Source organism: Macaca mulatta, chromosome 1 (assembly GCF_049350105.2).
Source record: "Macaca mulatta isolate MMU2019108-1 chromosome 1, T2T-MMU8v2.0, whole genome shotgun sequence".
NCBI classification, from domain to species: Eukaryota; Metazoa; Chordata; class Mammalia; order Primates; family Cercopithecidae; genus Macaca; species Macaca mulatta.
This window is the reverse complement of record NC_133406.1, coordinates 187,197,848-187,210,571: the sequence shown is the minus strand read 5'-3', so window position 1 is coordinate 187,210,571 and position 12,724 is coordinate 187,197,848.

Below are 12,724 nucleotides of genomic sequence, written 5' to 3'. Positions count from 1 at the left end.
GGTGGTAGTCGTCCCCTGGGCCCAGCTGTTTTCTATTTATCTCTTTGTCTTGTGTCATTATTTCTTACAATCTCTCGTCTCGGCACACTGGGAGAATATCCGCTAAGCCCCGTAGGGCTGGACCCTACACATGTGTAACCCTTGTTGATCTTTTCAGCATGTGATTTGGTGTTTGGTTATGTGCATACCCTCCCTGAATCCATCACCACCATCAAGAGCGTGGGTGTATCTATCATCCCCCAAAGCTTGCTCTTGGCCCCACCGTGGCACCCCATCCCCTCCTCCAGGCTACCATTGATCTGCTTCCTGTCACTACAGATTAGTTTGCACTTTCTAGAGTTTCATAGGTACTCTTGTTTGGTATGGCTTCTGTCATGCAGAATAATTATTTTGAGATTCAGCCGTGGTATTGTATCAATGGTTCATTTCTTGGAATCTTCCTTGAATTCTTATAATAAGCCCTACTTGGTTATGGCCTAGTATTCTTTTAATACACTGATAGATTTGGTTTGCTAATAGTTTATTTAGGACTTATGCATCTATATTCCATAAAGAGGGTGATAAGCCAAAAATTGGGCCCAGAATAGACCAACCAGATAGCAAAGAGCAGCCTAGCAAAAACATGGCAGAGGCTCCTGTTACCGGGAGGACCAGTGGACACAGAGCAGGCAGACTCAGACTGAATTAACTGACCCCTCTCAGCCGGGCCTTCCTTAGAGGAAGAAAATAATCGCGGTGGTTTTTTTTTTTTTTTTTAAACTTTATTAATTCCAGAGCATTAGAATTCAAAAGAATGAAAAGTCAAATACTATTGTAAAATGCTTGGAAAAACACAGACCCACTCTACTGTGGGAAAGAAAGCCGTAGTGTGGTCACAAGAGCAAAGCCAAGACTCAGGAGTTTTTTAAGAGCCGAGAAACACTCTTCCTGGTCATCACCTCTGAGAAACCATGGGGTCCTCTGGGTGGGCACCTCAGAGAGGAGGGGCAGACAGGAGAGGGGCTTGGGTGAGGGGAAGGGGGGAAGCGAGGGAGAAAGAAGAGGAGAGAGGCGGAGCTGGGAGACAAAAACTGGGGAGGACAAGAGAGGGGAAGGAGGAGAAGAAGAAAAGAGACACAAAGAGGGAGAGAAGAGGGAGCGGGGAGAGAGAAGGATGTTAGTCATTCAAAACAGCCACAAACCCAGGGAAGATGGTTATCTCGCTTCCTGAAACCATGAGCGAAATAATGATATCCAAGGAGCTGTGAGGGTATGGGGCAGCGGCATGAAGAGAAGGGGTTCACTGTGGGCTGAATTGGGTCCCCCCAAAGGATATGCTGAGGTCCCAACCCCCAGTGCCCGTGAATATGACTTTATTTGAGAGTAGGGTCTTTGCAGAGGTAATCGAGTTAAATGAGGTCACACTGGAATAGGGTAGACCTTGTAATAAGAGAGAAGTTTAGACATGACACAGAGGAAGACACTGTGTGAAGGTGTAGGGTACACAGACAGGGGAGAACACCATCTTGAAGACAGAGGCAGGGACTAGAACCATGCGGCTATAGCCCAGGAACGCCGAGGACTGCCAGCAACTGACAAAAGCTGGAAGAGGCAGGGAAGGAACCTCTTCTAGAGTCTTCTGAGAGTGTGGCCCTGACAGCACCTTGATTTCAGGCTTCTGGCCTCCAGAACTGTGAGAACATCCATTTCTGTTGTTGAAAGCCTCCCAGTCTGTGCTGATTTCTTATGGCACCCCTAGAAAACGAATTCTAGAAAACGAATTCAACGTCCCCTCAATGCATTCACAGCCCCCTGTGAGGGGCTTACTTGGACCACCCAAAACTCACATGTTGAAATCCTAATACCCAGTAGCTCAGAATGTGACTGTATTTAGAGACGAGGTCTTTAAAGAGGTAATTAAATTAAAATGAGGTTGTTAGGGTGGGCCCTAATCCAATATGACTGGTGTCTTTATAAAAAGAGGAAATGTGGACACAGGCACACCCAGGGGGAAGCCCATGTGTAGTCACGGGGTGAAGACAGTCATCTATGAACCCAGGAGAGGGGCCGCAGAAGAAACCAACCCTGCCAACACCTTGCTCTCCGACTTCCAGCCTTCAGAATTGTGAGAAAATAATGTCTGTTATTTAAGCCACAGTCTTAACTGTGGGACTTCGTTATGACAGCCCGGCAAACTAATCTACCCCAAGCCCTGATAGGTGGGAGGGCAGCTGGAGACTCCCCTGCCTGCACCTTTGGACTGATAGCATTGGCTGGCTTGAGGATGGGGTGGACGGGAGTCAGCACACTAAGCCATGAGCCCCCACCTGGCACCTGCCCAACCCTTTCAGGAGAGCACAGTTCTTATCCAGTCCCCCATTGCAGAGGCACCTCTGAATGTCCTGCTTCCCCAGACTCCTCCTGTGTGAGGCTCCCTTGTGGGTGCCTTGGCCTGGGGCCTTCTGCCTGTGCCTGGACTTTCCCATGTACAGCCTTGGACATGCATGACCTCCAGCACCACATGAGGGCTGGAGGGGGGCCTCTACGAAGGGTAATCGTGTTGACAGTAGCCAGAAAGAGATGGGTTCCTAAGCAGACAGGATGGGTTCCCGGTGAAACCTGACCTTCAAGCCAAAGACAACTTAAAGCCTGAAAACTGGGCTGTCAGTTCCAGACAGAGTCCACGACCCACAGTGAGAACTTCCTTGATGCCTTTTAGTCAGTCCAATGGTGCTTCTTCCAGACCCACCCATGGACCAGTCAGGAGGCACTCCCCCTATTCTGAGTCCATAAAAACTCCCGACTCAGCCACACCTTGGGACTACCTGCCTTCAGGTAGGGGCTACCCACTTCAGGTCCCCTCCAGTGTTGAGAGCTCTTCTGTCACTCAATAAAACTCTTCTCCACCTTGTTCACTCTCTAGTTGTCTTCGTAACCCTCACTCTTCTTGGACACGGGACAGAAACCCAGGATCTGCTGAACACGGGTGGGAAATGAGCTGTAGAACACTCTGCTGGCTCGGGGTGGCTTCCCCACATGATGGAAGCAGCAGCTGGGCCAGGCCAGCCCAGAAGCCCCGTGCCAGAGTGGGGCAGAGGGACTGAATAAGCTGTGACATGCCATTGTTTGCCAAAGCATGCGGATGGTGGGAACAAGCAAGCTGTAACACAAATGAGCCATAACATACCCCCTACAACATGCCCCTTATAACAATGCCCCCGACACCGTTCACTGCACTGCAGGGGTGGGAAGGAGAGAGAGCTGTAACAGTCCTTGGAGGTTCAGGTCTACGGACTCCCCAGGTAAAAGCTATATCCCTTGGGACTCCGTGTTGCTGATGTCTGTGAGTTTTTGGGCACTACTGCGTCCCCCTTGTCTAGACACTGGCCCCAAGGCAGAAGCCGTTCAAGGTGGCATGCTGGGACCAGTTGTGGGCTGAGCACAGAGCCGGGGGTGTGGAGTCTGGGCCAGAAGCTGGAACTGAGTGGGGTCCACTGGACCGAGTGGGCAGAGGGAGTCCAGCAGCCAGCCCAGAGCCCAGTGAAGCCCAAGCAGAGGCGCCACTGACCACAGAGGTTTCCGGCTGGAATAATCCTGTCAGTGTGACACACTGGGCCTTCCACACCTGGGCAAGGGGTTTTCATGTTTCACTTCTGTCCCTAACCCTTCATTTTCTGCTCAGTCTAGGAGTCCATCTTTCAGAGCTGCCTTCTCTTGAGTGGAGTCATATTCCTGAGAAGCATGTTGGAGCAGAAAGATTCAGCCTTCTTGTCTTTTTTGTTTTCACTTTAACACATGAGGAAACTAAAGCTCAGAGAGGGAAAGGGACCTGTCCCAGGCCACACAGCTATTTGGGGATCAAATTAAATCCAGAACACTAGGCCAGTGAGGCCAGATGAGCCCTCAGCATGCTCAGCACAAGTACCTGGAGAGTTCTTGCATAATCCTGTTAGGTCACTGTTATTTCTGCCTAACATTTACATTAACATTTGGGGTGAGCCGCAGAGCTTTTTCAACTTTTAAAAGCACTTCACTATCTTATTTATTACGGCAAAATCTGGTTTAAGTCACTGTTCATAAAACTGTGATTTAACATAGAGCTTTTATTACAAAAATAAATTGCAGTAATAACTGCTCAACCAGACACTTTGCAATTAAAAATAAAACTGCACAGTAAAGAGAAATGCAATTCACAATAAACTAAGTTGTTCTTTCTGTCCCCACTCCACCTGCCTGGGCTCCACATATTGCTACTGGATTTCAAACCATTTGCTGGCATTAATCTGTTTAGTACTGCTCAGTTCTCCAAATAATTGGACAATTTCATATTTTTAGCTCAGGATTAATGGCCTAAGAGATAGTCACATGTCCTTTCAGTCCTCAGCTACAAACTCTACCAAGAATCTAGTGTGTCTCTTTGCTTAATGTGATCTTGAATTTTGATCTCGTCACTATCTACAATGAAAGCTCAGAGGGAAAGAACCCCATTGTATTAGATATGGCTGTCATGACAAAATAGCGTAGACTGGGTGGCTTAAACAATAGACATTTATTTTCTTGCATTTCAGGAAGCTGAGATTTGAGATCAGGGTGCTAGCACGGTTGGGTTCTGCTGAGGGCTCTCTTATGGGTTGCAGACAGCCACCTTCTTGCTGTGTCCTCACTGGCAGAGCGAGAGAGTGAGAGAGAGAGAGTGAAAGAGACAGCTCTGGTGTCGCTTCTCATAAGGGCGCCAATCTCACTATCAGGGCCCTATGCTCATGACCTCATCTAATTCTAAGAACTTCCCAAAGGCCCCGTCTCCAAATACCATCACGTTGCAGGTGAAGGCTTCAACATATGAGTAGGGAGGATGTAATTCCCTTCATAACACCCAAACAACTGGCTGGTTATTTGCACAGTGCTCATGAACAATTTTGCACTTAGGATCATCCTAGTGGAAATAATTTTTCCTCTTACATGTCTCCAAAAAATATTTTTTCTCCAAGCAACGTCCCCTTTGGTGTGGTGGTGAGGACCATTGAAAAGGAGTAAAGTGTGTTTAAATAGCATTCGTTCAAAGTAAATGGAAGGGTTAATTGCTGTTCACAGTTCTGGAACTGCTTTTTTCAGCTGCACAGCCTCTGAGCTAGTAGGAGATTGCAGGGATCTCTGATGATTTCCACCTGGTTATTACTCTATTCATTCCTGCTTCTCTAACCTTTCTGTAGTTTATGGGTGAAATAGCTCTTGTAGTGAAGAAAGTCGGCAAATGCTTTTGATCATAAGTACAGATAATACACATCCCACGGACTCTGTTTTGTGGGATTTTTCTATATATGTTGACATAGCTAATCTTTGCTTCTGCAGCATGTACATAAATACTATACAAGATGACTGGCATATGGTACTGTTATGTGTCTTTTAAGAAAATCTCCAACTGAATCCAATATTTCCCATGTGGCACCTGATACACTGTGGGCGTGGGATATTTATAGAGCAGTAATAATGATATTTGAAAACACCGTGATGTCTAAAGCCTCCATTTCCCTGAAAATTTCATCTAGAAGGCTGCATTTCTCAGGCATAAGCTCTTGCCAGCCATTCATGGTGATTACCAGAAGGTTAAGCATTGCTGGGACTCACAAAACAGCTGTGTTAAGCATTACTACCTCTGAACACTTCAGGAGGAAAGCCATCTTCTCCTGGGGAAGGAAATAGTTGTAGGTAAGGACTTGTCACCTAACCTGGCCTTCTAATGCTAGTCTTTTGCCCTTCAATAGAATTAGGTTTTCTGAGCATTTCTGCTTGATGACTTTGGTTGCACCTCAGGCTACATATGGCAGTTCATGAAATTGTAGAGTCAAAGAATGTTAGAATCAGAGGACGTGTGAGCTGGGAGTTAACCTGGTTACCATTTTAACCAAGCTGTCCCCCTTTTTAAAATTTGAGACAGGGTCTCTCTCTCTCACCCAGGCTGGAGTTCAGTGGCACGATCATGGCTCACTGCAGCCTAGACCTCCCAGCCTCAAGCGATCCTCCTGCTTCAGCTTCCTGAGTAGCTGGGACTATAGGTGCATGTCATCCTGCCCGGCTATCTTTTTTTTTTTTAGAAACAGGGTCTTGCTACATTGCCAGGTTGGTCTCGAACTCTTGGGCTCACGCAATCTTCCTGCCTTGGCCTCCCAAAGTGCTGGGATTACAGGTATAAGCCACCATGCCTGGCCCATCCCTTTTTTAAAAAGTGAGGACCCCAGGGAGGACATTAGTTTGGTGACAGAGGTGGGACTGAGGTCTTTTTGTTTTTATCCTGGGACTCACTCCATTGCACCTGGCTTGTTTCTGTAGCTAATGTAATCCAGCCCTATTCTATTTAATTTACTGTATGTTACTAAAAAGCCCACCTGAGTGATAGCTCCCACTTTTATGTGTCTACTACGTGCAGATCCTCTACCAGCTCCAGTTGCATCACGTTATTTAATTTCTACCAGAACCTTATGAGGTAGGCATTACCAGCTCCATTTTATACATGGGGAAACTAAGGCTCAGAGAGGTTAAGTGTCTTGCCCAAAACCCATCATTAATAATTGGCCAAGTCAGGGCCTGAACCTGGGATATCTGAATCTGCAGACCATGCTCCTGCCATCAGAGTTGGAGACAAGGTGAAGCCAGAGACAGTCCTTCTGCATGAGCAGGAAACGTTATTTTACTGGCGAGGCCAGAGGTATGGACATTGGATATACACCTTACAGCCTGAGTTCCATCACAAGTTAGCCACTGGCCACCCACCATGTGCCAGACTTGGGGGACCCAGAGGTGAATGGGGCACGGCCCCTGACTTGGAGGAACACTCTGGCTATGTGGGAGACAGATGTGTAAACAGATGACAATAGCACCTTGGGATCCAGGCTAGAAAGAAGAATTGTCAGGGGCTATAACCTTAACCCTAGAGGCTGGAGATAGCCCCAGGAGGTGGTGATGCAGGAGCTGGGTCTGGAAGGATGGAGAGGACTGGGTCAGCTGAAGAGGGGGCTGGGAGGGGAGGAAGGAAGGTCTTCCAGGCAGAGGAACCTGCATGTTTTATGTCAAAGAAGTAGGAGAGGGCCCAGGGAAGCTGGAGGGGCAAGAGTGGGGAGGACATAAGTCAGAGTGGTCATGGAGACCAGATGACAGAGGGCCATGGGTGTGTACCGCTGAAGTCAGGGGCAGACCCCACCCAGGAGGCTAGGGGAGTTGTGAGGGTCTTGGGTAAGGATGATTGTCTGACCTTGGACAGATATGCAATCCAGCATAGAGGGAGGACTGGGGAAGGAGGCCAGGCTGGAGGCAGGGTGCCTGAACCTAGGTGAGGATGGCCATGGGAAGAGAGAAGGAATCCTGTGCAGAAGAGGGAATAGATGGCCTGTGGGGAGGGAGGGGGAACCAAGGATGACTCCCAGGTTTCAAACCAGCACAGGAGGGTGGTTGGTGGTCCCAGCAGCTTAGCCTGGGAACACAGAAGAGAAACAGCTGAGCAGTGGTAGAGATGCCTCAGGGAAGGCTAGAGAGACTGAGGATCGGGAGACTGAGGCTGGACCCCTGCCAGTGTTTTCAGCATGCCTGACAGGAAAGGTGATATAGTTTGGAAATCCGTCCTCTCCAAATCTCCTGTGGAAATTGATGCCCAGTGTTGGAGGTGGGGCCTGACGGCAGGAGTCTGGGTTATCAGAGTGGGTCCCTCTTGAATGGCTTTGCGGCATCCTCGCTGTAATGAATGAGTGCTCGCTGTATGAGTTCACCTGGAGGTCTGGTTGTTTAAAAGATCCCCTTTCTGTTTCCTTCTCTCTCACCAGGTGATACCTTCTCCCTTCACTTTCTGCCATGAGTGGAAGCTCCCTGAAGCTCTCACCAGAAGCAGACGGTGGCGCCATGCTTCTTGTACAGCCTGAGGAACCGTGAGTTAAATAAACCTCTCTTCTCTATAAATCACCCAGCCTTTGCTATTCCTTCGTAGCAATAGAAGCAGACTAAGACAGAGGGAGATAGAGATGGTGTAGGAGCAGAAGAGAAGCTGGGAGAGCAAGGTGGGGAGGAGGAACGCATCTGCATAGTCCCCATGGAGTGGGGGCCAGAGTCACTTGCTGAGAGGAGTGGACAGGGGTTTGAGAGGGGAGTGAGGGTGGAATGGAGGTTGGGTGGAACAGGGAGATGACAGTTCTGAACAGCCTGGCAGTGCTGAACACCCAGTGGCACTGAGTAGCCCAGGTAGGCACGGAAAAGGCGAGGCCATCAGACTGTCCTTGGGTTGGGTTTGCCAGGCGGGTGAGAGGCAGCACTGGGGCAGTGTCGGAGTGGAGTCTGGGCCCATGAGGAAAGGAGGGCGGGAAGCAGGATGGACTCACAGGCTGTGAATTTTGCAGAATCTGAAGAAAGTCACAAATGAGACTCATCCCTTAAGTCTCCAGACAGTAACTATGGTGCCAGGATGACTCAGGCCCAATCTTTTGGGGGTTTCCCGGTCTACGGGAGCCTGACACCTAGAGCGTGCTGGCTGTCATGTCAGGTGCTCCCATGTGCTGCTTCTGTGCTGCACAGTCACCTCTAAAGGTGAGCGCTGCCCTTCCCACCAGGCTGGGGAGGCACTAGGGAGCACGCCTGAGTGGCCGTGCTGGAATCCAAACCACAACTGTCTGACCCTAGATCTGTGTTTGCTGAACAGGGAGAGGCAGGGACCCAGGAGACTCTCATAAGTCCTGTCTGGACAGAAAAATACTGCCGCAGCTGGGCCACAGAGCTTTCAATGGATGCACCAGATACTTAACTCACCCCAGGTGCTAGGCTGGTTGGGCTTGGGGCCAGCACAGGTAGCTGCCCTCAAGGAACTTCCAGCATGAGAGGCAACCTTAGAGAAGTTTTCAGGAAACTGCTTTTATGGGGTGTAGACCCTTGGGAGAGGTGGTCCCCTAAACAACCTTCCAGTCGCTGGTAGAATGCTGCCTTTGTGCAGAAACGTGCCCCAGGCAGATGCTCCGCTCTGCCACAGCATCTCTGCCGTCTGGCCATGCACACAGCTGCCCACCCGCTCTGCTGCTGACAATAGGATGTGGCAGATCTATGCTGGAGGGAATGTGAGACTGACACATCCCAGAGGAGACAGGGCACTCGTGGTGGGGGCTGCTCCGCTCCTCCCACTGGCCCCCTAGTGCTGCAGCATGGGGACTTCCATCTGCAGTCGTGTTGCTCCTTTCTAACCCAGCCTGGCAGGTGCTTTTGCTGAGGGGGTGTAGGATGAGGGTCTGTGTGCAACGTTGATTCCATTTTGTGGCAGGAGATTGATGAGATGTTTGAGGGTGACTGGACGCACTCCCTGGCTGCCTTCAGGAAAGGATCAAGCTGGTGGAAATGAATTCAATCACTCCAACTTAGCAAAAGGTGTCTCGAGGCCTTTCCCTTCCTTTTTGCATCACTCCTGGAGTCTTAAATCCTAAATTACTTTCCACTGGAAACAGATTTATTTTTGAAGTATTGGCCCATTGTCATCTCAAAAACTTTATTCACCGTTGCTTTTAAGGAGTTTGCCAGCTTCCTTCCAGCTGCAGCTTTGGACTGCAGAGGATCTAGTGTGTTTCAAACCACCAGTTTTTGTTTTTAGAAGGACGGGTTTAATGTTCAGACTTTATCTAATTATGGATAGTTATGATGCCTTGCTGAGAAATCACAGTGGGATACGGGCTCTGCAGAATAAGACAAACTGACAAACACGGTTCCCGCCTGGTCGATGTAGAGTCTAAATAGTCACATTTAGATTTCAGTAATGGCGTGGAACATGAAGAATTCTCTCACGCTGCGTGAGTGTGTCTGTGACTGGTGGGGGAGAGCAGGGAGGGGTGTCCCTAAAATGAATGCTAAGCAAAAAAGTCCTTTCCTAGGCTGGTTGGTGGGCTTGGGGCCAGCACATGGAGCTGCCCTCAAGGAACTTCCAGCATGAGAGGCAACCTTAGAGAAGTTTTCAGGAAACTGCTTTTATGGGGTGTAGACCCTTGGGAGAGGTGGCCCCCTAAACAACCTTCCAGTCGCTGGTAGAATGCTGCCTTTGTGCAGAAACGTGCCCCAGGCAGATGCTCCGCTCTGCCACAGCATCTCTGCCGTCTGGCCTTGCACACAAAAAAGTGGAGGTAATCAATAATCTAAAAGGAGGTAAGAAAAGGAGAAATAAATTAATGAAAGGATTTAAAAAAACCTGAAAATGAGGCTTTGTTCGTAACATGAGCAAAAAAGAACGTAAATCCTTCAATAAATGCTGCGACCACCAGTGTCGCAGGCCCCTGGCTCTCATTCCTTAATGCAGCAAATATCGATCAGGTGCCCACCATGTGCCAGATTCCATGCATACCAATCTTTTTAAATCAGTAAACACCCCACATGTCAAATTCTGTTGTTGTACATGTTACAATCACTGATTGATGACACTTAAAAAAAAAAAAAACTACAAGCCTTAGGTCTGTAAAGATTAGTATGCTTTTTCACTCAGTGACTCACATCCTGAAGCACACCCTGATATGGCAGTTGTAAATTACGGTGGAAGAATGTATCATGTAGAATGAACCATGGCATTTGGCATTCTGTGTGTTTCTGATGTGGGCCACACACTCTTGAGAACCAGGGTGAAATCCAAGAGGGACCCTGCCCAGACATAGCGGGTGAGAGGGCCAGGGATGTGACTGGGAGCAAGCAAGAACCTGGATGGTGGAGGTGGGTCAGGGAGTCAGTGGGCCTAGACTCAAACCAAAACAGGGCACGCAGGCAGGGCAAGAGGTTAGCGGCAGAGACACAGATGACCTGGAGATAAGGGCAGCCCCATTTAGGTCAGGTTTACAAGCAGCTTCCAGAGCCTCTGTAGGCAACAGACGGACCTCTGTTCAAACCCCGAGGTGAAGCTTGGCTCTCAGCTCTGCCACTTCCCAGCCGTGTGACCTTGGGTTTGTTACTCAGTTTCTCTGTGCCTCAGTTTCTCATCTCTAAAAAGAGCCATTTCTTCTCGGCCTGTTGTGAGGACTCAATGAGTTATACCATTTAAAGTGCATGGCAAAACACTCAGTAAATGTTAGGCATGGTGATTCAGAGGAGTGAAGTGGCTCTTTTTCATCTCTTAACCTACCCAGCATCCAAATGTCTTTCCTTCTGTGGGGGTCCCTGCATGAAGGAGGCAGAAGGTGGGCCTCAGGGAGGCTTAGGACTTTGATCCTGAGGGACCGAGACAAAGGTGCCGGGACCCCTCTTGGAGATGCTTTGCAGGGCTGGTGGCCGCGTGGGGAAGAGTGGCTGTGGCCAGTGTGGCAGGACAGCAGACTGTCCCTGTGCTAACTTGGCATAACCGCCCCAGCTCCTGCCCGCTGCTCTTCCAATAAATTCCATTTCTGCTGCATCACCAGAGGCTGCCCTGTGGAACGCAACCAAGAGCTCCAAGTAAAGCCATGCTTAACACTGCTGTCCAACACCACTGCCCTCTGGAATGCCCTCAGACCAGCCAGAAGGGTCAGCTCAGAAGACAGGCCTAAATTCCACTACAAAATGGAGAATGGCCCCAGACCCCACAGAAAGACCCCAAGGCAGAAATCCCACACAGGGAGCTCCTTGTCCACGGACAGCCCGGCCATTGGAAAGGGCCAGAGCATCTGACAGATCCTAGGAGAGAGAGACCAGGAGAAGCCACACACGACACCTCTGAACTTGGAGATGGCAGGGGGCTGGCAGGCCAGGGGGCAGGGGAGGTGGCCCGGAACCTAAGGCGTGGTCTTTTTGGTTTCTAATCCTCGGTTACTGTTTTTCTGCCGACTGCTTTCCCCGCAGGGAGCATGAGGTTTTTCTTCACGTGGGGCCAGGGTGTGTTTATCAGCTTGTTGCAAATTACATGGTAAACACTGATCCCCCTGGTTGAGGCAGCCACTGAGTCTCTTTGTTAGATTAATAAGATTACAACAATCTGGGCAGACTTTCAAGTGTTTATTTTCCAAACCTCACTTAGAGGGTGGTAGTCACATAGTCCCAGGCCCGCCTGCATTCCGGGTAGTTGGGTAGAGCTCCTTTCTGTTCCAAGCGCTTATTTCTCCACATGCAATAAAAGAAAAGGTCATTAACCCTCAGCCTCTGACAGTTTATCCTCATATACCTTCTTGCCCATTTTCTAGTCAATAACTTAGTGTTTCTTATAACACCTGCACGCTTGTCGGCCTTGTCCCACAGACGTGTTTTCAAAGCCTAATCTTTACAGTGAATCATTTCCTGACTACTTCAAAAGCGTTTTGGCAGATGGACTGCCCTTCTTTATAACTAAGTGCATTTCAGCAAAATTTACTGAAAGTTAAATTCTGTAGCATCCTGTTGACTAATATTATTGTCATATGGATGGTGCAGCTCCCTGGTAAAAACAGTCCACTGCACCCCTTGGTGGCGTGAGGGGTGGGTGATGGGGTGCAGTGAGGCACAGCCTGGGGTGGCAGCTGGGGATGGCTCTGCTTACTCATCTTCAGAACTGCCTATCACATGTCTCCCCTCTGGATTCTCCAGACTGCACGGTGGTGAGAGTGCTATGAGCATTGTGGGAACAGAAAGATGACTCAGAACCTCTCTGCCTTCAAAGGAGTTGCAGCCTGACTGGGGCCACAGGGTCCTCCCACCTCCTGAGCACACAGGCACCTGGAACCTTCACCCTTGGGCCCAGTCTACCTTTCTGACCTCTGGTCCTGCCACCGCCTCTCAGGTGCGTCCCGCCTCACGTCCACTCTCC